This window comes from Ceratotherium simum, chromosome 38 (assembly GCF_057802395.1).
Source record: "Ceratotherium simum simum isolate JZ-2026a chromosome 38, ASM5780239v1, whole genome shotgun sequence".
Classification (NCBI taxonomy): Eukaryota; Metazoa; Chordata; class Mammalia; order Perissodactyla; family Rhinocerotidae; genus Ceratotherium; species Ceratotherium simum.
In genome coordinates, this window is record NC_141937.1 from 16,562,301 (window position 1) to 16,586,945 (window position 24,645).

At 45.0% G+C, this 24,645-nt stretch overlaps 1 protein-coding gene across 2 annotated transcripts in view; it reads right to left on the bottom strand.

Annotated features, from left to right (window-relative positions):
* The window catches only part of PLEKHG1 (pleckstrin homology and RhoGEF domain containing G1), a 231,650-nt gene extending 221,532 nt beyond the window's left edge, over window positions 1-10,118 (bottom strand). Inside the window, exon 1 of one of the 2 annotated variants that reach the window (XM_087425136.1) lies at window positions 9,970-10,118. The gene's annotated coding sequence lies outside the window, so the exon portion shown is untranslated. Of the gene's footprint in view, window positions 1-9,453; window positions 9,581-9,969 lie in introns of those variants that run through there. The other variant, XM_087425139.1, reaches the window with a different exon arrangement.
* Window positions 10,119-24,645: the final 14,527 nt, after the last annotated feature.

Sequence of the window (24,645 nt, forward strand, 5' to 3'; positions counted from 1 at the left end):
ATTCCTCTTCCCTTTCTTACGGTTGACTTTTGCCAAAGGAAACTGAAGGCCCTTCTTCAACCACCTGGATGGCTTTGCCTAGTTATTTTCATGTTGATTTATTGTTCCAGTCGTCTAGCAGCAGGGAATAAAACTTAAGTGTCACACCCAGTAAACACAATACAAGAGCCACTATTTATCAAAGGCTGATTAGGTACTAGGCGCTGTGTATACATCATGCATTTAAATCTTATAACATCTTTATTATATGATTTTTATCCCCATTTTGGAAGGCATTGTCAAATAACTTCCAAATGACATACAGACTGCCTATTCCTACATTTCAACTCTGAGTATTGAGACGTTAGAAAAACAACTTATCTCTTCCATGCACACCCTTTTTCCCATATCAATGTCACAGAAACAGTGTTTGAACTAGTATGACAATAAGTAAGCAAAGAAAGCAATAAAGTATTAGATTTGATTGCTCTATCTCTTACGCAAATTGGAGCACCAAGTAAGAATTTTCTCATTCAAAGTATGGTCTATAGTTTCTGAACATGTGCCAAGAATGTTTTCTGCATATACTAGTAATCCAAAACCAAGGGGGTTTTTAGAATAGTTATTGCAAGCTATCATGTCTTTAGCAGTGCAGAAATGTGTTCTTTCTTCATTTATATAAGAAGTCAAAAATAAATACCTGTCAACTTCCTATTTGGAAATTTTTTTTTTTAATAATTTTTATTTATTTATTTTTTCTCCCCAAAGCCCCAGTAGATAGTTGTAGGTCATAGTTGCACATCCTTCTAGTTGCTGTATGTGGGACGCGGCCTCAGCATGGCTGGAGAAGTGGCGCGACGGTGCACGCCCGGGATCCGAACCCCGGGCCTCCAGCAGCGGAGCGCACGCACTTAACCGCTAAGCCACGGGGCCGGCCCATGGAAATTTCTTAAACTATAGTATTAGACTAGACAATAGTCTAGACCATACGGCAGATCACAAAGAGAAACAAATCTCTTTTTGCTCCACAGGGGTATTCTGGATTTTGAAAGGCATTGCTATGATGGAGCTTAACACAACTCAATTTTTAGAACTTCATAGGATATGCTTTCATATCAGGATAAGTTCTAAAAAGAAAGAAACAAAAAAAAATACGAGTGCTTCATAATAATGACACTTTTTGAAAGCCATCTAGATTCTAAGTTGCTAGAGGTAATATTTCATAGCGATAGGCTACACCTGTGGGCCACAAGGGTTCCACGTGCCACAAAAACATTATTTCCACATTACTTTCTTTGCCATTTTAGTTTCAAGATCAGATATCATTAAATATTGTGATTAAGTGGCATTCCTTAGTGTTTAAACAACTGTGAAAGAAGAGGGGGAAAATAAGCATTTATCTTATATAGTCAGGGAAAAAAAGTGGAAAAAAGCCAAGACCACCAAGATTTTCCTCCATAACTATACTCCAAATGCTTCCAAAGATTTCCCAAAGCACTTTCCTAGACAGAGCCGATCCTAATCAGCCCTTCCACGCACCCATTCCCATCAGCTCCCTGCCCATCTCATCACCCTTACAGCCCCACCCTCATTATTCCATAGCAAGTAACTCTCTAAAAACTCTGATCTAGGATGGGAAGGGCACAATGTAAGGGAAGGTTTTTATTCTAAAAAAATTAACTTTTAAAGTCTAGGTCTCCTCTCACAGGCTTCTCCACCACCCACTCAGTAATCCGATATTTCTGATTTTGAGTCTTATGCTTCACACTTCATGCATTTAGTTGATTCAAATTTTTAAAAGTGTGAGACATCTGAGTATTTAAACCATAAGCTGTTTCAGACCAGCTACCATATCCTCCTTGGAGGCAGCTATAATATTTTAGCACAACATAGATGCTTAAACTAATAACAGGTTTACATGGTTAAAGGAACAAACGCAGGATCGTATACTTATGCCCCAGATTACAGTTTTTCCTCTCTCCCAGCACATCAGAGAAGCACAGATGTTAGTGTTTGAGGACTGTCTGTAATGACACAGCCACGGGAAGCTGAACTCTGTGATGGCCCCAGATCAGCCTCTCCACCCACTCCTCCGTGGCCTCCCATCCTCACCATTCCCTCCACCCCAACAGCTTTCTCGTCACAGGCTGGAGACAGCCTTAAATCATCCTAAGGCTGGACTGCGGTTCATACGCATCCCTGGACTGCCTACAAATGACTTTTCCTTTGCATCTACTTGTTTCCAAAGACTCCTACTTCAGCTAGAGTTGCTGTCGGTTCTGAGGACCTCCTGAAGGATGAGGGCTTCGATCACACGAAAAGGTGGAGGGAAGAAGGAGGTGGATCAGGAAGGGCAAAATGTCTGCCCTTTGCTTCCTCCTTGGCCGGACGCTGACCCACCCCTCCCAGTCAGGCAGGGCGCAGGAAGGGAACTTTGCTCAGGCTTCAGTCCCAGAGTTGGAAGAGGATGGGAGGAGCTGAAAACTGTCCCAAAGGGACAGATTCCAGGGGGTATGAGGAAAGGCATGCGCACCCCGTGTGGAGGGCCAGCACGCTGCAGAGTGCTAGGGTTCTGGTGACACGCTGACATTCAAATCAAAAGAGCATGAAAGTACACTTTATTACAGCTAGAAACAGCCAAGTATTGCCAAAGCGCCCACTAAGTCATCCAGAAACAGAGGACTTAAAGGAAACTGGGACAGAAGAAGGGAGCTGGAGAAGGAGGAACAATGGGCTCCAAACCGGGAGCAGAGAAAGATCTTGACGAGGATTCAGAGTTTAGAGGGTGGTCAGAAAGCAAAGACTCAAGCAGTATTTTTCTCTCTAAACAGGGAGGAGGATGGGGAAATATGGGAAGAGAACATCACTTGGAGTATGAAAACCGGAGACTTACCAACGGAGGGAAGGAGGCTGGCTCTAAACGGAGCCCCTCCATTTCATTGTCAGAAAGGACCTACTCCGTTAAGAGGGATGATCAGCCCCTTGGGATACAAGGGAGAGATAGGGTATTTATGTTAAATTAAATCCAGAAAACAGAAGTAAGTAAGCTCGGGCTAATGCCTTCATTGCCCTTAGGAAGGCATTTATGTGCATTAAAGATTCACACATCTCTGCAGACAGCTGCCAAAAGGAATTGTCCAGCTGCAAGAGTGGCTCGGCAACACTCCTACTCGAGTTATGCGTAGGTCAGCGTCACTTAGACAGCATTCATTAATACACTCCGTTCATTTAAGCGACCAAAGTTGTTTTAAACTATTTTTAAAATACATCAGATCACAAGCATCTTACAATACTTTTGTTTACTAGATTATTATTTTACTCTTTGCCAAGTCCAAGTCACCCGCTCCGAGCTAAGAAACGGAAGAGAGAAACTCAGCTACGATGTAAACCATTGGAGCCAAGTCTTGTGTGCAACCATAGGGTGACACTAATTCATTTGATGGATGTTTACTGAGCACAATTTTAACGCATTTCATTGATACTAAGATGCACATTTTTCACAACTTGTGGATGCATCTTACTGGAGGTGGTGTCAATTTTATTGACAGCATTTCTTTTCCTAGTGGTACATTAAAATGGTGTATTTCAAAAGCTACTTAAATTCGATGAAACAGGAACTCATCAATATCATTAAAGTCACGGTTCAGATGTTGCCTTCTCTAAGAGACTTCCTTGGAGCACCAGTCTAAGGTGGCCCATCCATCACCCTGATTCTTCCCCACTTACTGATCACATCTCTACGGAGACTGTCTCTCTTGTGTTCACTGCTATGTCTAGAACCACATCAGGCATCATTCTAGGCATAGCAGGTTCTCAATAAATGGCTCTGGAATGAAGAAAAGTTACCATTTATTGAGCAATGACTACATATCAGACCCTGAACTAAATGCTCTACAGAGGAAAATTTCATTTATTCCAAGCAATTAAGAGGTCATTCTTATTATCTACTTTAAAGATGGGAGAACTTGCAAGAGGTAAGTGGAGAAGCCACAGGACAGGACCTCAGCTCAGGCTGACTTCAAAGCCAGACACATAAGCATCATGCTATAGTGTGTATCACATACAAGCCCTGGAAACAGTTTTGTGCTTGATTCTGTGACTGGTCCAAAGATATAAGGCGAGATCCCTAAAGCTACAAGGAGGAATAAAACCGTTCCACCACCCTTGAAAGGTAGCATTTGTCTACTGCATCACCACATTCCTCTGTTTTTCTAAGTGCTTCCCGTAGAAGGTCCCGTGTTAATATGGAGGTGGAGGTGTCAACCCAATAAGATGAACCTCATCCACGAAAGAGATGGATATTTACACTTTGTATGGAAGGATCCCACCATCTGTGAGAACAAGAGCAGCTCACCTAGGGCTCAGCCAGTTATCTTGAATGCTAGGGAAAGTGCATGGGAAAGTGCCGGAAGAAAAGTAGGTACGTGGACCTTCGGTGCCATGCTCAGGCCCATGCTCAAGGGTTTGAAGTTCATCTCACAAGATCCATGATCTTCATCAATGACCTGTTTCACTGTGAGCTTTATTCCATCCCAGCCAAGTTCCTTTCCCATTCAGCATCTCACCCAAGGAAGAATGCTAAAATCTGGCACTGCCATTCCTATGTCAACTGATGACTATGTCCAACAGAGACGTCTAAACCCTGCGAAGAAAGAAAATAAAGAAGAGCCGCTGGACAAAGGAGTGACAAAAGAGTTTTGACTCTAAGTCAGTCGGTGTTAAGTCAGCTTAGATAGAGCCTACGAAATCTGTCATTTTGGGTCTCCACGAAAATACTAAAGGATATCACAAACATAAAATATTTCATTTAGAATAGAGTTGGCAAACTATGGCTGCAGACAAGCCCAGCCTGCAGCCTGCTTTGTATGGCTTGTGAGCAAAGATTGGTTTTTACATTTTTAAAGGGTCGTAAGCAAACAACCCCCTCCCCTCCCAAATCAGAGAATATATAACAGAGACACACACACAGACCACAAAGCCAAAAATACTTAGTATCTGGCTCTTTAGAGAAAAAGGTTTACCACCCCCAATCTAGAACTTCTCTTTGTCCTCCTCCATCTCTATTCAGACACAGGTCATTTAACCATCAGTGTTCAACGTGACTAGGCACATAGAGAAGTAGATCTATTTACCGCTTCAAAAATTAGGGCTAATTTAACAGTATGATGATTTCTTGATTTAGTAACTCCTCTTATGAGAATTCTAAAGTTTTCGTGATTATTAGACTCATACCCATTTTAACTTTGTCTTTGATATTTTAAAAAGATGTCCTTCTTATACTTAAGGGCTTACTCACTTTGTGCCAAATGCTGTAATGGTTTGATCTTCCTAAGGCTGGTGATAAGTGGCTTCTGTAGGCTCCCCAGCACCCTGGTTATTAAAGTTTACCCAAACAACTGTCTTAATTAAAGACCCGTGAAAACCCTGACTCTCCTCCCATCAGGTTAGGACACCAAGTGGGCGTAGCTGGAATCTTTTTAAAACTTAGCCTAACATTAACCCTGAATCTTCAAATTGCCTTTCCTCTAGGATTATACGGGGAGGGGGAGAGAAGAGGAGGGTTATGGATTTGCGGATCCACGAATCCAGCATACTTTAACTTTCCATCAAACAGTAATTCAATATTTACCAAAAGAAGATGTTTAGGCTTGGAAATTCTTACTTGGCTTGTATCTTATCGGAAAAACATTTTTGGGTAACCCTGTGTAAACAGATTGAAAAGATACTCAAACGTGACTCAAACATGAAATTCTAGATATACAGTCAACTTCTAATCACTGGGATAGAAATCATCCGGGGACACTTGAAGCCGTTCTGCCGCATCTGGATAATCTGTAGCCCAGTCATTCTGCAACAAACCTGGGCCCCCTCACTAGGATGATTAGCCTCTATTTCTATCATCTTTGCTAAAGCATATGTTGCTTTTCATCGGCATGAGCAATATCAAGCTGAACATGTAGTCATCTCTGAATTACTTGAAAGCTGGCTCTTCCGTCGGTGAGTTCTACTTGGCACAGATGCTCGTGGCTCTGAATGCCCGAATCGTTTGGGATCAGCTTTTCATTTTAGAATGCAAGATTGATGCAGGCTGTGATGAAATATTAATATTTGAGACGCCTGCCACACACAAGTACCAGGTTGCTTGGGGTTTTTGTCTAGAAAATGTTTACATTCCCATCTCTGCTTGAATACATGAACATTTTGCTTTAGTTTTTAATTTTATTTATTTATTTATTTTTCCCCCAAAGCCCCAGTAGATAGTTGTATGTCATAGCTGCACATCCTTCTAGTTGCTGTATGTGGGACGCGGCCTCAGCATGGCCGGAGAAGCGGTGCATCGGTGCGCGCCCGGGATCCAAACCCGGGCTGCCAGCAGCAGAGCGCGCGCACTTAACTGCTAAGCCACGGGGCCGGCCCAACATTTTGCTTTAGAAACCGCATTTTTCCTAAATCAAAAGAGACATGTGATTTTTTTTGTCCTTAAAGAGTGAACCAGGGCCGGCCCTGTGGCTTGGTGGTTAAGTGCGCGCGCTGCGATGCTGGCGGCCCGGGTTCGGATCCCGGGTGCGCATCGAGGCACCACTTCTCCGTTCATCCTGGGGCCGAGTCCCACATGCAGCAACTAGAAGGATGTGCAGCTACGACACACAACTATCCACTGGGGCTTTGGGGGGAAAAAATAAAATAAATAAAAAATCTTTAAAAAAAAAAAAAGAGTGAACCAGGGCCGGCTCCGTGGCTTAGCGGTTAAGTGTGCGCGCTCTGATGCTGGCGGCCTGGGTTCGGATCCCGGGAGCGCCCCGAGGCACCACTTCTCCATCCAACGTGAGGCCGAGTCCCACGTACAGCAACTAGAAGGATGTGAACCTATGACATACAACTATCTACTGGGGCTTTGGGGGGAAAAAAACTGAATAAATAAAATCTTAAAAAAAAAAAAAAAGAGTGAACCATTACATTTAATTAAAAATGTCTCCTGGGGCTGCCCCGTGTCGTAGTGGTTGAGTTCAGCACGTTTCTCTTCGGCAGCCTGGGCTCCTGGGTTTGGATCCCGGGCATAGACCTATACCACTCATCAGCCACACTGTGGCGGCGACCCATATAGAAAGTAGAGGAAGACTGGCACCCTGAGATGTTAGCTCAGGGTGAATCTTCCTCACCAAAAAAAAAAAAAAAAAAAAAAGTCTCCATGCCACCATCATTCCCAGGTAATGCATTTTGGGGGAAAGAAAAGTGAACCTGGGTTAAATCATGGCTCTGCCAGCCATGTAACCTCCAGCAAAATCACTCCTGGGACTCAGTTTATCAACAATCACCTTTCAAGCACACAATGTGCCAAATGCTTACTATAGATTCTTTCATTAATCATCATCAAGTGCTCAGCATGACTCCAGATGGAAAGGCCACAATTTCAGAAATTACAGAGGAGAAATGAGCAAAGGTGAGATAATCCAGAGAGAGTGATCACTATCTACGTCTAAATAATTTTCTTAGAGGGTCAAGGTCTCAGTGCTAATGAGCTGCAGAGGCAGACTTCATACACAGGTCGGCTAATTCCAGAGCACTGGATCTTCACCGCTGGCATTTGCCTAAATCTTTAAGATGCAGCGGCTGAACTAGATCATCCAAGATCCATTCTAGCTTTAATATTCCACGCATCTAATCACCCTTCCGGGAGGATTACAAGATGACAACTGTTTTGAAAGACCAACTACCAGCAATGAAGGGGGGCAGGGGGAAGAAATCTGCAAAAAAGTGGATTGCAGCCATTAAAAATCAGAGGATAGCCCCAGGAATTGCTTTTAGTTTTCTAAGGGCTCAAAAGATTTAGTGCTACTCAAGCATTTCCCATATTTATGGGTCAGTCTACGAACCATTAAATCTTTATTAAATCACTTAAAAATCATATCCTCCAAGGAGGAGAACAAAATAGTACCGGTTATTCTTGGCTTTGAAAAATTGTGTTGCCACTTCCTACTGATTGGTTCAAATGTGATCATTTAACGTCTTGGCAGTACAGACTGCATCTTCCACGGAAATATTTATGCCTGTATCTGGCAACATCATCCATCTTAAAGTCACTGAAGGAAGGTGGTGCCCATGGGGCACATGGAGATGAGCAGGAAGATTCGATCAAGGAAAAGCAGGACTGGGGCATGGATCTGACTGCCACATAACTGTTTCCCACTGTGCTCTGCCCTCAGCTGAGAGCTTCAGGGAGCTGCTACACTTGGGAAAAGGAAGGTCATTCAGTGACTGCTGTGGAAGACCTATTGGAGGACGAGGCCAGAGAGGCGGGAGAATTCGGAAAATATTTCTTCAGGTGGCTTCCTGGCTTAGACACAGGCCTCAAATAGCACAAAAAACAAAAGGAGGAACCGGGAAGACAGACTCAAAGATTTTAAAGGGTCAAACATCAAACCATCACTTTTGTATGGAAGTCTTAAATACTGTAGACCAAACAGATACCAGGGGGCGGGGGTGGGGGGTGAGGAATGAGCATGAAGCTTTAGAAACTATCTGGTTCATATAACTCACTTTATAAGCAGGAAGCCAAGGACACCAGAGGTGGGGTGGCTTGTTCAGATCTCACCCAGCAAAGCCGAAGTTAGGACTGTTTTCATACTCCCTGACACGATGGGCTTGGGAATGTTTTAATAGCGTTTAATCAAAGTCCAAAGTCTCTAAATTCTTTAAAACTATGCCAACTTCAGAAATTGAGAAGCCAGAAGATGCCGATTTCAACACCTGATAAGTATTCTGAGAGCATGGCACGACCTATCTAGGCCTGGAATTCGGTGAGATGACAAATCTGACCTAGAGCCGACATGCTGGTCTTCTCCTGGTTGAAACAGGAAACACAAGGTAGTTCCGTATCCAACCCGTCGGAAAACCCCGAAACCAACTCGCGCTCTGAGATCGACCCTGTCTCCTGCGATGCCGGCTGGAAACAGCCTTCCACCGGACTCACACTCACATATTTCAAAAATACGTGCAATAGCCGTGGCCACCTGAGGGTGGTACAAAGGGAGCGTGGAGGACCAGAACTTAATGAAATACCGGCTCCACAAACAAGGCTCCACCAGCGCATTTAAAAAAAGTCATTCACCTCATTGTTTCCCAGGAAGAACGAAATTGAACAGCTTAACTTTTCCCGGTTAGAATCTCCTTAAGCTTCTGGTTTAAGAACCAGACTCTCAACAGAGGACACAAAGAGGGGGCGGGCTGCGGGCATCACCAGCAGACCCCGCTGTCCTCCGAGGCCAGAAAGGTCGGCCAAGTCCCAGCAGATCAGGTGTTACCATTTACCCCCGTGACGGACGAGTCACCAGCTTTCGCCCTCCTTCCCACCCCCGCCCCCAAAAGGGCCATATTTGCAAAGCCGGGACATCAAGGCTCGTTTCTACAAAGGCAGGCATCCTCCAAGCCCAACGCGCCGCCGCAACCCGGCCTCCGCCTCGCACCGCGGCTCACCGGTCCTGGGGGGCCAGGCGCGGGGACCGGGGCTGGGGGGTTGACCTCAGGTGGCAATCAGGTCCCGTTCGGAGTGTCCCGTTTGACTCGTGGGGCCTGGGTATTGCAACACTCCTGGGTGCACGCAGAAACCCCTCCTCCGAGGAGCCAATGTTGCAGCCACCGCGGCTGCGGGCGGACTAGCGGGAGCGCCGGGACCGGGGCTGGGACTCGGGGGCCGGGAGCCCGGAGCCGGGCGGCGGCGGCGGCGGCGGGTCGCCCCCTCCCGGCGGCGGCGGGCACGGCCGGCCCCGGATCCCGGCGGCGGGGCGCTCCCGCAACCCGGTGTGCCCCCACCCCAGGAGGAGCGCGCACCGGAGAGGGGCCCGGGCAGCAGGCTCCGCCCGCCTCCACCTGCGGATCTGGGGCGCCGCGCCGAGGAGGCTCCCCGGGTCCCCTCCCCGTTCCCCGGGGCTCCCGGCGAGCGGTCCCATCCCTGGAAAAGGACCCCGGGTGTCGGGCACCGCGGGCGCTTACCGGAGCGGGGCGGCTCCCGGCGCGGGGGGCGCGCGCAGGTCGGGCCGGGAAGGTGCGGCTGCGCTGCGCCGGCTCCCGCCCGCCGAGCGCCCTGCAGCGCCGCCCGGGCTCCGACTTCCTCTTCCTCGGGCTCGGCCCCGCCGCTCGGCCGCGCTCCCCGCTCGGCCGCGCCCCTCCCTGCGCCGGGCTGCGGGCTCCGCCGGCGCGAGCAGCGGCTCCCCGGCCCCCGCCCCTCTGGCCCGCGGCGAGCAAGGTGGGGAGGAGCGCGGAGGGGGAGAGAGAGAGATTAAGCCCTTGGACTTGTCTCTGGCGCGTCGCCAAAGAGAGCAGTCAAATTACAGCCCCTGGGGGAAAAATTTTTTTAAAAAAATCCCTGCTACTGTTTTCGCAGGCACATCACTTTTCTTCATTTTCCGGGAGCCTCAGGTTTAGCTTTCTCTTGGGCGTGATCCTTTTCCGTAGGATTTCTTGAGAGTCATACCAAAAGTCATTCTTTTAAGTCAACATTGTAGTATGACACAGAAGCTCTGGGGCAATAATATGTAAAAAGAGGGGGATGTTCGCTTTTTTCAGGCATCGTTACCCTAATCACCTCAGCTAATATACCAAATAACCTTTGCCTCGAGAAAGTAAAAGCGAAAAGGAAGACTAACCTTTGTAATTGCCAGATAGGTCTTCAAAGGCACCGGCTCTGTAGTAAAATTATGACTTCAGTCAAAGGTAAGATGAACGGCGAAGACAAGCGAAGTGATTTCTTAACTTATCTCCCTTCAAAGGCAGACATATCGTGTTTGACTCCATTAGGTTTTGTAATTTGTGAGAATGCGCTCTGACATTACTTCTTTACAGACTTTCAGCTTTAACAGTTACTAGCTGTGTGGCCTTGAAGGAATTATTTAACCTCTCTGTGCCTCAATTCCCGCGTCTGTAAAACGGAGATGATGATGACAGCGCCTCTGTCATAGAGTTGCTGTGTGTGATTTAGATAGGATAATGCGCAGGAAAAGCTTAGGACACTGCGTGGCTCATAATAAAGCCTGGATAAAAAGTTAGCTGTTATTGTTGATTTCCCCTTTTTATCGGCCTTTATGCATGTTCGTGGTTATGGAAATTATAATAAATATTTGAAACAAAATAAGGTTTTGGGCAGTAGGGCCACACAGTGTCACAGTTCTCTCCCTCCAACGTGCAGTTTATGTTCTGTTTTACAATTTATTTTGTCTCCACAACTGACTTGTATTACCTAAAGCTACGAGACTGGGTTATGCTTGGAATACATTGACCACGGAAGATTTACAATAGGACTAAAACAGATATTTGCCGTCTTCAAGGCATCGTCTCAGTTGGTCTTGCAATAACCTTGTGAGGTGGACAGGAGAGGTGCCAGTTTCCTTTCACAGACAGGAAACTGAGGCTCGGGAGGCTGAATGAGACCCTTTCCAGTACGTGGAGCTCACGCAGGAGCTCACATGTGCCTGTCACCCCATTTCTCTGTTGTTATTTGCAACAGAAGCGAGCAGAAGCGCCTCACACCTGGACGGCACGTTTGTGAACTAGTACCCCATTTTTGGTCTCCATCAATCCTGGGAGCTAGGTACTGGCTTCAAAAGACCTAAGGTTCAAAGAAGCTAATTGATGAGTGTGTTTGCGTCTAACCATGGGGTTTGAGGACAACTTGGAGAGGAAGAGAGGAGAACCAGGGTTTCCTGATTCCCTGCAAAATGCTTTCTCTGCTCCCCCACCCCCCGGCCCCACATAGTCACACATTTCTTTAGAGTGAAACAGTGTGATCTGAGCACCAGTTGCAGACTGCAGCTTACTAGCTGTCACCCTTAGGCAGATAACAATTCTGAACTTTGTTTCTTTTTTTTTTTTTTTAAGATTTTATTTATTTTATTTTTCCCCCCAAAGCCCCAGTGGATAGTTGTATGTCGTAGCTGCACATCCTTCTAGCTGCTGCATGCGGGACTCGGCCTCAGGATGAACGGAGAAGTGGTGCCTCGATGCGCACCCGGGATCCGAACCCGGGCCACCAGCATCGCAGCGCGCGCACTCAACCACCAAGCCACAGGGCCGGCCCTGAACTTTGTTTCTTTATGGATAGAATGGTTAGTATATTTCCTATCCAGCCCACTTCACTTCGCCTCAGTTTATTCATGAGGTGGGAGGTGGGAAATAGAAACAGGAATGTGAAATCTCTTTTGTTGATACTGAGTGCCAAGCACATCACTAGACATCTAACCCGCCTTGTCCTTCCTGACTCAGAAGTGAATGCACTCTGCCCTTCAGATCATTAGAGAGTATAATCTTGAAATCACCTGGTCTGACACACTGTGTGTCTAGTTTATCTGTGTGTGCCTGGCTCTTAGCTCAACTCCTAACTCACAATAGATATAAAATGTTTGATGGGTGGGTGGATGGATGGGTGGATGCAGGACAGCCTAAGGGTTGTAAAAAAGCTATTATGTAGCATTCCAGGCTAGTAATATGCTACCCTCCCCCTTTAAGGAAAAGAATCCAACGGAATGACTTTCTAATGATGCATATCCAGTATTAGGAAAACTCTTTTGGTGAGAGGTCTTCCTAGCACTAATATCAGTCAAGGTCAAAGAAGGGAAACAGAGACCACTTAAAGTATTTATAAAAGAGAGACTTTAATGCATAGAATTGGCTCCATCGGTGATGGAAGAACCAAGAATCCGAAAGGAGACAGTGACACAGGCCAGAAATTAACCATGGCAGAAAGCCACCACCACCCCTAGGCTGGAGGGGCAGGGAGAGGGGGTGTTCCAGGTGGAAGCTGTCTGTGGGAGCTGGAAACATAGCCACTGCCATAGACACTGGCAGAGAGGGGGAAAGAATACCCTGGTTTCTTCCCTCCTTCCACTGCTTTCCATGGGTTGAACCCAGCTGACAGGGGAACTTGGAACCTTCAGCCTGTAGGGGTATCCCCACTGCCACCCTTGCCATCCTGTGACGCTGAGCAGGAAAAGGGCAAGAAGGATCTGAGGGCAACCAGCCTAGGCCTCGCATATCCCTCGAATCATACTTTTTTCCTTCTCAAATAAGATTGGGTCTATCAATTATATTTCTGTAGAAGAAATGTCTTTGCTTTTTGAGATGATTGGGTGTCTCCCAAAGCATTTCATTCATTCCTCATACAGCCCCGGTAAGGTAAATACCATAATCCCTAAATTACATATGAGGTCACAGAGATTCAGGAAGTCTCAGTGACTGGCTCAAGGCCACACAGCTGTACGTGGCGGAGCAGGTTTCAGACAGGGAGCTCTGCATTCCCCGTCTCTGGGTGTCCCACTACCTCAGCTGTTTCTAATGAAAGGCAGCGTAATCATGCACAGTCTTATACAGAATACATTTCAGGGTCACCAATCCTCGCACATGTGGGAGTTAATGTTTGCAAAGCTTACGGAGTTAAAAGGCTAACTCACGCCTCACTTTCATTTTATGACTTATGACGATCACTTTTATGATGCCGACGGTGGCTGTATTGCATTTATGATCACACATGATCAGAAATACCGTGTCCACTGGATTACAGGAGCACCTCAGGAAGAACATGGGCAACATTTACCCATTTTTTTTTTTTTTTTGAAAAAGCTATTTCAGGGCCAACCCTGGTGGCTTAGTGGTTAAGTTTGGCGCACTCCACTTCAGCGGCCTGGGTTCGGTTCCCAGGCGAGGACCCATACCACTCGTCTGCCAGTGGCCATCCTGGGGTGGTGGCTCACATGGGCTGAGCTAACAATGTTGCCAATATTCCTCAGCAAAAAAAAAAAAGCTATTTCAATTTCAGATTTGGTTTGGAAACTATCTAGAATATTCTGACCGAGTTAGAGAGATTAGGGACTTATGGTTGAGTCTCATGTAGGAAGACAGAAAGCCAAGAATGTTAAGTAAGTGCATGAGGTGACACGTGTCTTCAAGTTCTCTCCAGCTAGGAGTGGTGATCAGAGTCTATGTTGGTGCTGGCGCTCCTTGTTCTCAAGCCTCTAATTAGCTAGAAGATTTAAAAACCAAGAAGCTGTGCTGACCTCAAAGGGTGAAAGATAAAATAAGAAATGTCCATGATTGTTATTATCTAGCTGAATTGCGCCTAAGAGTAGGTAGAGGAATTTGAGGCCACCTGAAAATCCTGATACTTCGGCTCTCCATTGCTGGGTGCACTGTGTGCCTACAATTCCCCTCACTAGTAGCCTCGTGGGTTAGGACCTGGTGTCCAGGAGTCAAGTGCAAATTCATTATCCATCAAGGATGATATAGTGAAGGATTATCCTGCCCATTACTGGACTAGAACAGTGAGTGCATCAGATCTTCTTTTTTTTTAAAGATTTTATTTATTTATTTTTTTCCCCTTAAAGCCCCAGTAGATAGTTGTACATCATAGCTGCACATCCTTCTAGTTGCTGTATGTGGGACGCGACCTCAGCATGGCCGGAGAAGTGGTGTGTCGGTGCGCGCCCGGGATCCGAACCCGGGCTGCCAGCAGCGGAGCGCGAGCACTTAACCGGTAAGCCATGGGGCCAGCCCAATCAGATCTTCTTAAAAAGCATAATATCCTGCCAGTAAAGAAGGTCCCAGGGGCTGGCCCAGTGGCTCAGCGGTTAAGTGCATGTGCTCTGCTGTGGCAGCCCGGAGTTCACCGGTTCGGATCCCGGGCGCGCACTGACGCACCGCTTGTCAAGCCATGCTGTGGCGGCGTCCCATATAAAGTGGAGGAAGGGGCTGGCCTGGTGGCGCAAGCGGTTAAGTGCTCGCACTCTGTTGCGGCAGCCTGGGGTTCGCCGGTTGGGATCCTAGGTGCACACCGAGGCACCGCTTGTTAAGCCATGCTGTGGCGCTGTTCCATATAAAATAGAGGAAGATGGGCATGGATGTTAGCCCAGGGCCAGTCTTCCTTAGCAAAAAAGAGGAAGATTGGCAGATATTAGCTCAGGGCTGGTATTCCTCACACACAAAAAAAATAATAAAGTAGAGGAAGATGGGCATGGATGTTAGCCCAGGGCCAGTCTTCCTCAGCAAAAAAAAAAAGAAGGAGGATTGGCATCGGATGTTAGCTGAGGGCTGATCTTCCTTACACACAAAAAAAGAAGTTCCCAGGAGAGAAGGAGGAGCCCAGATATCAGCCCGGGCAAGAAGAAAGTAAAGAGACACCAAGAAATGCAAAAAGAACGACAGAAATGTGCTTGGATAACCGAAACCTATGAAAATAAGAAGTGTAAATAGCTTGCAGTCAGCATCCTAATTTGATCTATTCCTCTAATTGCCTATTTTCTCAATTTTGACCAATATAGTAAAGTAAGATGTATATGTACATTATTTATAAATATTTATATTTGTAGAAGAATAATCCAGAACTTGAAACTTTTAAACTTAGAGTTAATTCATCTTGATTAAACAAAATCCAATATTATTTTATGCAGATAGTTGGAACATCTTTGAAATAAAGAACATTCTCAATTGTATTATACTGAAATAAAGCAACACTGGACAGTTCATGCTTCCGCTTCAAACTTACCTTTAGATACAAGTTGATAGTAGGGTATACATTTAGGAGCTTTGAAAGTTAGTTTATTTTATTTATTTATTTTTATTTTTGTGAGGAAGACCAGCCCTGAGCTAACATCTGCCAATCCTCTTCTTTTTGCTGAGGAAGACTGGCCCTGGGCTAACATCCGTGCCCATCTTCCTCCACTTTATATGGGACGCCGCCACAGCATGGCTTCCCAAGCAGTGCATCGGTGCGCGCCCGGGATCCGAACCTGTGAACCCCGGGCCGCCGCAGCGGAGCGCAGCACTTAACCGCTTGTGCCACTGGGCCCGCCCTAGAAAGTTAGTTTATTTTTTGAGCTGTTTTTTCCGTGTCAGATGGGTTAGAGAGAGGAGCTACTTCCAACTTGATTTTGTTTAGAAGTTTAAAAGTTCTCCGCAGGACAAATGTGGTGGTGGTAGGGGGTCTTTTGGGTTGTCGCTAAACTTTCTGCCATGTTGGAACAGTCCTGCACCACAAAGGTTATCCCATGACCAACAGCATCTCCTAATCATGCACTGTGATTGAGTATCTCAAATTTAAACACTTTCAGGGGCCTGGTCCGTAAAAAAATTGGTTCAGTAGCTCAGAGTTGTGAGCATGTGGTACACACTTAAGGCATATGAATTCAAATTTTCTTAAACACTGGTTTGGCCAAACACATTCTCTCAAGCCAAGTTCTTCCTGTGGACCTCCAGTTTGCTTCTTCTTTTTCATTCCCAATTGCTTTTGAATAACTTTCCCGACAAAAATAAAAGAAGGAATCACTCCTCCCTCCTTCCTCTCCTCCTCCCTGACCTTCTCCTCTTCTTCTTTTCTTAAAGACATAGTCAACTACATGCAGAAAGATTGATAGAAAATAGTTTTCTCCTCCTCTAAGAATTCAATGCCATGAATGCTATAACAGAAATAAAAAAATGTGTGGGAAAAATAAGACTATTTTTACTCATGAAAAATTAAATTAATTAAAAATATCAACAATAAACTGGTGACAGAGGCCTCAAGCGTTTTCTCTCGTTCATTCTCCAGTATCTCTTCTCTTTTCCAATCTTGATCATGTACAACAAGTCCTTACAAGTTAGTAGACACGGTAATGGTCCCTACTGGTTTTGGAACCCCTACCATGTCCCAACTAGACATTAAGTGTTCCACGTGCATTATCTTGTTGAATCCTCACAACTAGGTATTTTCTCCATTTGATGAATGGGGACACTAAGGCTTAGACAGCTCAGGTAATGTGGCCAAGGTTTTATGAGTAGGAAGAAGCAGTGCAGGCATTTGGAACCAGGTCTGTGACCCCAAACCTGTTCCCTTTAGTGCCCTGTGCCGTTGAGGTTTGTCAACACAAGGTAAGATTCCATGTGCCTTGGCCATCTTCATCTCTCCGTTGTGGTCACCTTCTTCTGTGACTTCATGACCAATAGTCACATGACTTCTATGACTTCTGAATACTAGTTCATGGACAAATGCACACGCGTGCCCTGATAAGAATATACTCCACACAGCTACAGTTTACAGTCTTTTCCCCTCAATTCTAAACTCCAGCAACCCTGCATGTAGGAAGTTTTTTCTTAAACCATTTATACCAAAATCTGGCCTGACCTGAACCCATTTCACAATAAAACCTCACGTTTAATGGTTGGAGATTATTGGTAGTTTTTTTTCTTCTTTAAATCCCATTTACTGTGAATTTCTGTTCACTTAACTGCAGAAACATTAAGGGGTTTTGATTTTGGAGTGCTGCCCCAGCCTCCGGTAGGACTGTTGCATAATATATGGTATATGCACTGTTTTGCTTTTGTAAAATCCCCCATCAAAAAACCCCTAAAATCTTGAATTAGGGATTATGAATCTGAAATTTTAAAGAGCCCACATTATATCCAGTAGAGATTATTAAAACTATGTTTTATGAATGGTAAGAAGCAGTGGCCTGTTGGAGTTGGTTTGTACTAGTTTGCAAGAGCTGATTGTTGAAATTTCAGGAATTTTGTGAGCCAGTTGCTGTCAAGTTGGTAGCTTGAAATCAGCCATGGTGGGAGTATTTATACCATGGAAATTGGAAAATGCTACACATCAGGGCCTCCCTCTTCCCCCGAGTTGGGGATGTTAAACATTTACCAGCACACCACTTGAAAAGGAATGAGGTAGGAAAGGGGAAAAAATGTCATACAATGGGTTCTTCCCAGTAGATCCTTCCCTGCAGGTTGGAAGGTGTTAGGGAGGGTCTAGGACGGAGAAAGAGAAAAATGTTTTGGTTTCACTCACAAGCAGACCACTTTTCTTTTTTTTTTTTTTTTGTGAGGAGATCAGCCCTGTGCTAACATCCGCCAATCCTCCTCTTTTTTTTTTTTTTTTTTTTTTTTTGCTGAGGAAGACGGCCCTGGGCTAACATCTGTGCCCATCTTCCTCCACTTTATATGGGACGCCGCCACAGCATGGCTTGCCAAGCGGTGCGTCGGTGCGCGCCCGGGATCCGAACCAGCGAACCCCGGGCCGCCGCAGCGGAGCGCGCTCACCCAACCGCTTGCGCCACCGGGCCGGCCCCAAGACCACTTTTCATAGACGCTTTTTATCTTTTTGTCTTGGGGGTAATTTTAACAGTGCTAGAATAAGATTCTTTGATGTATTTAGGCTCATCAGGAAACTAGGGCTTAGAGAGTAATGTGGCCGAGGTTTCCTGATGAGTAAGGAGCAGAGCAGGAATTCGGAGGTCCAAGGGAAGAAGGAGTTATACATTTGAAGTACGTTTTAGTGGTGCATCCATAAAAGATCCTGTGGAATTGCCTTAGAATGTCCATCCAAATTCTCTCCAGGGAGTTCGGTATTGCAAAAAATTTTTGCTTGCGTGATGGAGCAATCTCAGTTTTACAAGCGTTGTGATGAAGACCAAGATGTGAATTTCTTCTCTCTTCTCTCTCCTTTTTTTAAAGGAAGACATGAAAAATAGTAAGATTAAGGTTTTACCGTGCAAAGATGGTTCACCAAAGGCCACCAAAAACACAGGGGCTCTGGGATGTTAGGCAGAGGCAGAGCAGAGGACCAGTGAATGGCGCCACCTATGGTGTTGCTGGTAATAGGGACTCCTGGGTCCCATCCTTCCTTACACTCAACCAGGCAAGATGCTTGGACCTTATTTGCCGTGGGGAGTTTATGGGTTGAGAGAAGAGCACGTGGGAGAAGGGGTTAACACACAAACTAACCCACATTTGGAGGGAAAATATTTTTAGTCCATAGAAGCCCTTGTATGTTGCTGCCTTCAAATAGAGTTTATTGATTATCTAGCTCTCTTCTCTTCTACACATCTTCAGACTTAACCTTACTACCTGTGAGGAAAGGAATTTTACATTCAAACCTGAATGCGCATGCTGTAGAGAGGGGTAAAAAGGGAACTGACTAATTATAGAGAGCAAAGTGATCAGCAGAAAGGGGGAAAGCCCCATAATTACGCATATTTATTAATGCCAAAAAAGGTCTTTGAGACTATAAATTGGCAGTGTTCTTTCAGACACAACAGCATCTTAGAAATAATTATCTAGGGCCATCAACGAGGACTCTGTAACAACTCTTAGAAGCTGCTGGCAAATTTGGAGACTTGAAATATTCAATAGAATGCTATTCCTTTTTTCATTTCCATTTTAAATGGTGCCAGGCTATGTTTCCTGAAGAATAAAAAATACCTTATTCCAAGCAAAAACTCTATAAGGAAAAGTTCCAAAACGCATGGTCCTGGCACCTACATGGGGCTCAGCAAATATTGGATGAATTAATGGATGCATTCTTGCATTTATGCATGAACAAAATAATGTAGCTACTCTTTAGGTAGGCAAGCCGTTACATCAAGGACTGCCCTTCCAAGTGATCAGCTAGCAAGGATACTTTGGCTATACTAGATCAAGCCTTTCTACCTGCACTATTCCTACACCAAGCCCAAGAAGTTGAGTGTAGGCCCTTTCCAGTAAAAATGTTACATCCTCATCTCTCAAAAAATCCTTTCTCAATCCTGACTGGACAGTAACCTGTACTGCCCGAGTACTTCCTCCATTTCATGGGCTAGTGTGGACAGTATTTCTTACTTCCTCACACTTACAGCTCTTCTAACAGACATGCTGGAAAGAGCCACCCTCCCCCTCCCCCAGGCAACAGGCTGTAACCCAGATGCACACTGGAAGCTGCTGTGTAGACTGTTACTCCCATGACTGGGTCTATCTCTTCTCACAGCAGAGTTCAGTTAAAAAAACTGCTCCACATGTTAGTCATTCGTGAAGAAATTGGCTTTTTTTTTCATTTTCTTGACAAGAGTTATTTGGAAAATTCTTTGAAAGGTTGCACTAGACAGTCTCTAAGTTTCTTTCCAGTTCTGAAAAGTTCTATCCGTCTGTGATTTACTGGTTTTGCACCTCAGATGGAGCAGCCGTAGATTTACAGCATCGTCTCGCTCACTGAAAGAAGCCGAAGAGCATCAGGTTCCAGAAAGTTACACGGTTAACTTGAGAATGCCCTCTTCTATGAAGAGGGATGTGAGTAACGCACTAAAGTTACTTTTAATCTACTTTAAGCTTCATCGCCTATACTTCTGCTGTAAGTAGTTACGTAGTTAGCTGTCTATTAATAAATACTTTGGTAGAGAGGCTGTGACTTTAAAGAAGTGATCAAAGAATCATTTTTTGTGTGTGTGTGAGGAAGATCAGCCCTGAGCTAACATCCATGCTAATCCTCCTCTTTTTGCTGAGGAAGACCAGCTCTGAGCTAACATCTATTGCCAATCCTCCTGCTTGTTTTTCTCCTAAGCCCCAGTAGATAGTTGTGCGTCATAGTTGCACATCCTTCTAGTTGCTGTATGTGGGACGCAGCCTCAGCATGGCCGGACAAGCGGTGCTTCGGTGCGTGCCCGGGATCCGAACCCGGGCCACCAGCAGCGGAGCGTGCACACTTAACCGCTAAGCCACGGGGCCGGCCCCAGAAACATTTTGTTATGTGAGTAGCTAGCTTCACTTACATCAATGTTGTTTGCTAGGATATTTTGTGTGTGTGTGTGTGAGGAAGACCAGCCCTGAGATAATATCCAATACCAATCCTCCTCCTTTTTGCTGAGGAAGATTGGCCCCATCTGTGCCCATCTTCCTCTACTTTACATGGAATGCTGCCACAGCATGGCTTGACAATTGGCGCATTGGTGCACGCCCAGGATCTGAACCTGTGAACCCCGGGCCGCTGAAGCGGAGCTCACGCGCTTAACTGCTGTGCCACTGGGCTGGCCCCGATAGGGTTTTTTAAAAAACAAAAAATCATGCACATGCAAGCCTGATCTTCACGAAATTAAATGTCTCACTGTCTTAGTCTGTCGCTGTCGATAATCACACTCTGAAGTTCCTCCATATAGAATGTAAGCTCCATGAGGACAGGCACTTTGTTCTGTTGAGTATGGTCCTTGAACAGTGAGTGACTCATATGTAGTATGTTCTCAAAGATAGCTGTTGAATAAATGAATAAATGTACATCATTTTACTTGTCAAAAATAAATAAGGACAATGAAAAACTCTATTTAAAAAAATCACACTTTGAGTGTATACTCGGTAAAGTATTTTGGTCTTTGTCACAGTTTGCGGGGAAGAGGATCTAGGCAATGCATGGTTTGGACATTCTGAGTGAGGAGCTTACCCCTGGGATGTTTAGGAAAACCTAATACAAGAAGTGGAACTAGGGGCTGGCCCTGTGGCCTAGTGGTTAAATTCGGCACGCTCCACTTCAGCGGACCAGGTTCAGTTCCTGGGCATGGACCTACACCACTTGTTAGTGGCCATGCTGTGGCAGCATCTCACATACAAAACAGAGGAAGATCAGCACAGATGTTAGGTCAGGGCGAATCTTCCTCAAGAATAAAGAGGAAGATGGGCAACAGATGTTAGCTCAGGGCAAATCTTCCTCAGCAAAAAAAAAAAAAAAATGTGGAACTAGAACTTCTCCTTGGAGGAAGAGCACATCTCCTCAAAGAACACAGGAAAGTCACAAACACAGAAATTCGCAACATATGATATGATGCGGGATACTACTCATTGGTAGACGTGGTTAACTGAAACTGTGGGTGGAATAATAACAACAACAACAATAATAATAATGGAAAGCAAGGTGGTCAGATAGGGGCTAGATTAACAGGCCTTGAATGTTGGGCTAAGGCATTTGAACTGGATTCTAACCTATGGGGCCACTGAAGAACAGGAGAGGGCTGGGTGTACCTCACTTATATGCACATCAGCCACCCCTTGAGCAAACTTCAGTGGCTCCCTAGTCGAAGATCAGGTGTTCCTTACCATGTCTGTACACTTTGAGTATCAAATTGCAAGCAGGGTCCCCTTGGTTCAAGCATCTTTCTTTAACCATCTGAAAGATTCTTTGAACACATAGTATTGTGAAGTCATCAAACAAGAAATTAATTGAAAATTAACATATTAAGGGATGACCCATATCCAGTTTTTTAAAGCAATGAATGTAAGTAAATATGTAAACAATGAACTGTAAATAGTATGCAGACATCTTAGATAAGTGTCCTGCTTACTAAGATATTTGTGAAACAAGACTAATTGAGGGCCAGCCCCATGGCTTAGCGGTTAAGTACGCGCGCTCCAATAATGGCGGCCTGGGTTCGGATCCCGGGCGCGCACCGACGCACTGCTTCTCTGGCGATGCTGAGGCCTCGACCCACATACAGCAACTAGAAGGATGTGCAACTATGAGATACAACTATCTACTGGGGCTTTGGGGGAAAAAAGGAGGAGGATTGGCAATAGATGTTGGCTCAGAGCTGGTCTTCCTCAGCAAAAAGAGGAGGATTAGCATGGATGTTAGCTCAGGGCTAATCTTCCTCACACACAAAAAAAGAAGACTAATTGATATTATGAAGATTCACATCCATCACCTTCTTTGAAGGGAAAGCTCTTTGTCCAAGGCCTGTCAAGCTCTTCTTCTCTCTGGGCCAGCCAGTGGTGTAGTAGTTAAGTTTGAGTGCTCTGCTTCAGCAGCCCAGGGTTTGCGAGTTCCGCGAGTTCGGACCCTGGGCGTGGACCTATGCACCACTTATCAAGCCATGCTGTGGTGGCGTTCCACATATAAAGTAGAGGAAGATGGGCATGGATGTTAGCCCAGGGCCAATCTTCTTCAGCAAAAACAGGAGAATTGGCAACAGATGTTAGCTCAGGGTAATCTCCTTCGCTGAAAAAAAAAAAAGCTCTTCTCTCATCTTCCTGATTTAGGATAATTTGGTGATCCTCGCAGGTACCTAACTGGTCCCCATGCCATGACAACCCACAACAGGTTGATTATTTCCTTGCACTGGAGATAAAACAGAATATTATTCAGAGATCAATTCTCAACCAAGCTTGCAATTTTTCAAAGTTAAGTGTGTAAGTAGAGAGACTTCCTCAACTATAATGCTAAAGTCTAGCTACGTTTTTTCTGCTTAACCCCTGTGCAAGTCTGGACAATGCTGGCATTTAATTAACTGTGTTCGCCTCCAATGTGAGCTCTGCAGAACCACCAGCCCCAGCTCCAAGTGACTGTCCAGGGAACAGCCTCCTTTCTGGACAGGACCTCAGCAATGGTGGGGCTGGGGTGGTGGTGATGCCGCTCATGGCTTGGGAGGAGCAGTGGCCAGGGGTTAGCGTGGAGGAAGAGAATGCGCAGGCTGCAGGCGATTGGACAAGTCTCTCCACTACTCAAAGGTCTTTGAGTCTTTGCTTACTCTCTGGGTCACCTTTCAAAACCCTCGCTGGCCATGCAGCTCAATTTTGCTTTTAACCATTTGGGGGCCCTTTATGTGTTGTTGGCTAAGCAAACAGTGTCCTACCGAGATTGGGCTGGTGGCAGCCGTGTGCAGAGTGTTTGGGAGCCGGAAAGTCGACATATCCCAGTCTGGGAATTACGCGATTCTTGACTTGAACTAAAACCTAGTAAGAGGACTGGAAAGGAGAAATAGATGGTAGTTCTCCCAGGAGGTATATGCTTATTTCATCTCTACATATTATATTTTCACTTGTAAGATTACAGGAGATGTTTGTTAATTTAATTAGCCCACATCTAGGTTGTCTTCTGTTGATGAATAGCTTTTTTTTTAAATTTGTTTTTTACTTGCTGAATAGTTTTACAAGACCCCTTCTGTTCTTGAAAGGCTGGAGGATATATTTCCTCAAAGAAATAGGAGCTCAAAACATCTTGCTAGGAATGTGGGAGTCAACTCTCAGGAAAGTATTTGCTTGCTGGAAAGTGATCATGAAGTTGGGTTCTTCGTAAACAAAGTCCTTCTGTAATTACAGGAAAAGTTACTCTGAAACCCGTATACTGAGTGTGCCCGAAGTTAACGGCATTACAAAAGACTGCAATCTACACAGGCAGTTGAGTCCACGGATCGTGTGGGGTTTCCATCTTCTATCATGTTTCTGTCTAGATATTTGGTGGGTGGTCTTTGACTGTACCTAAGTCCATTGTCCAACTATGGTGAATAAGTCAAAGCAAGTCATAAAACTGAGGAAATCAATTTTTAAAAGAACGATTTTTTTAAGATAAATTTAGAAAAAGCGTGACGTTTCTGTGGCTTCTGGTTTAATTTTTTCTATCACAAAACTCCAAAGAAAAGTGGAACATCTCAGAATTCATACGTAATATGTTGATATTATGTAATAAAGTTTTGCTGATTTAAGATGGAAGGAAAAGGCTCACGGAATAAAGATTTTGATAATGTAAATAAAGTTGAGCTGAACTTTAACTGCTAGGCCATGAGGGCTGGCTCATTAATTCTTAATAATTCCTAAGTTTATCCAGGATACTCTACATTAATGGAGTCTGATGGCTAAAGGTGATGAATAAAATCGTTCCCGAGTTCAATAACAAAAGAATTTAAAGAAAACAGTGAGTTTGAGATATTTTATTATAAATTGCGTATATGGCAAAAACTCAGTTCACCATAATATTTTAGCAAATCAGAAAGTTTGACCATGCTAACTTGAAGAAAGTATCTTGGGGTTAAAATGATTTCATCTTCAATTCTCCTTTTTCAAGAAGCTCCCAGAGATAAAATGGAAATTTAATCTTTCTCTATGTGCTGTTTAATTCACCTTTGCTCCCCTAGTGTCACATTG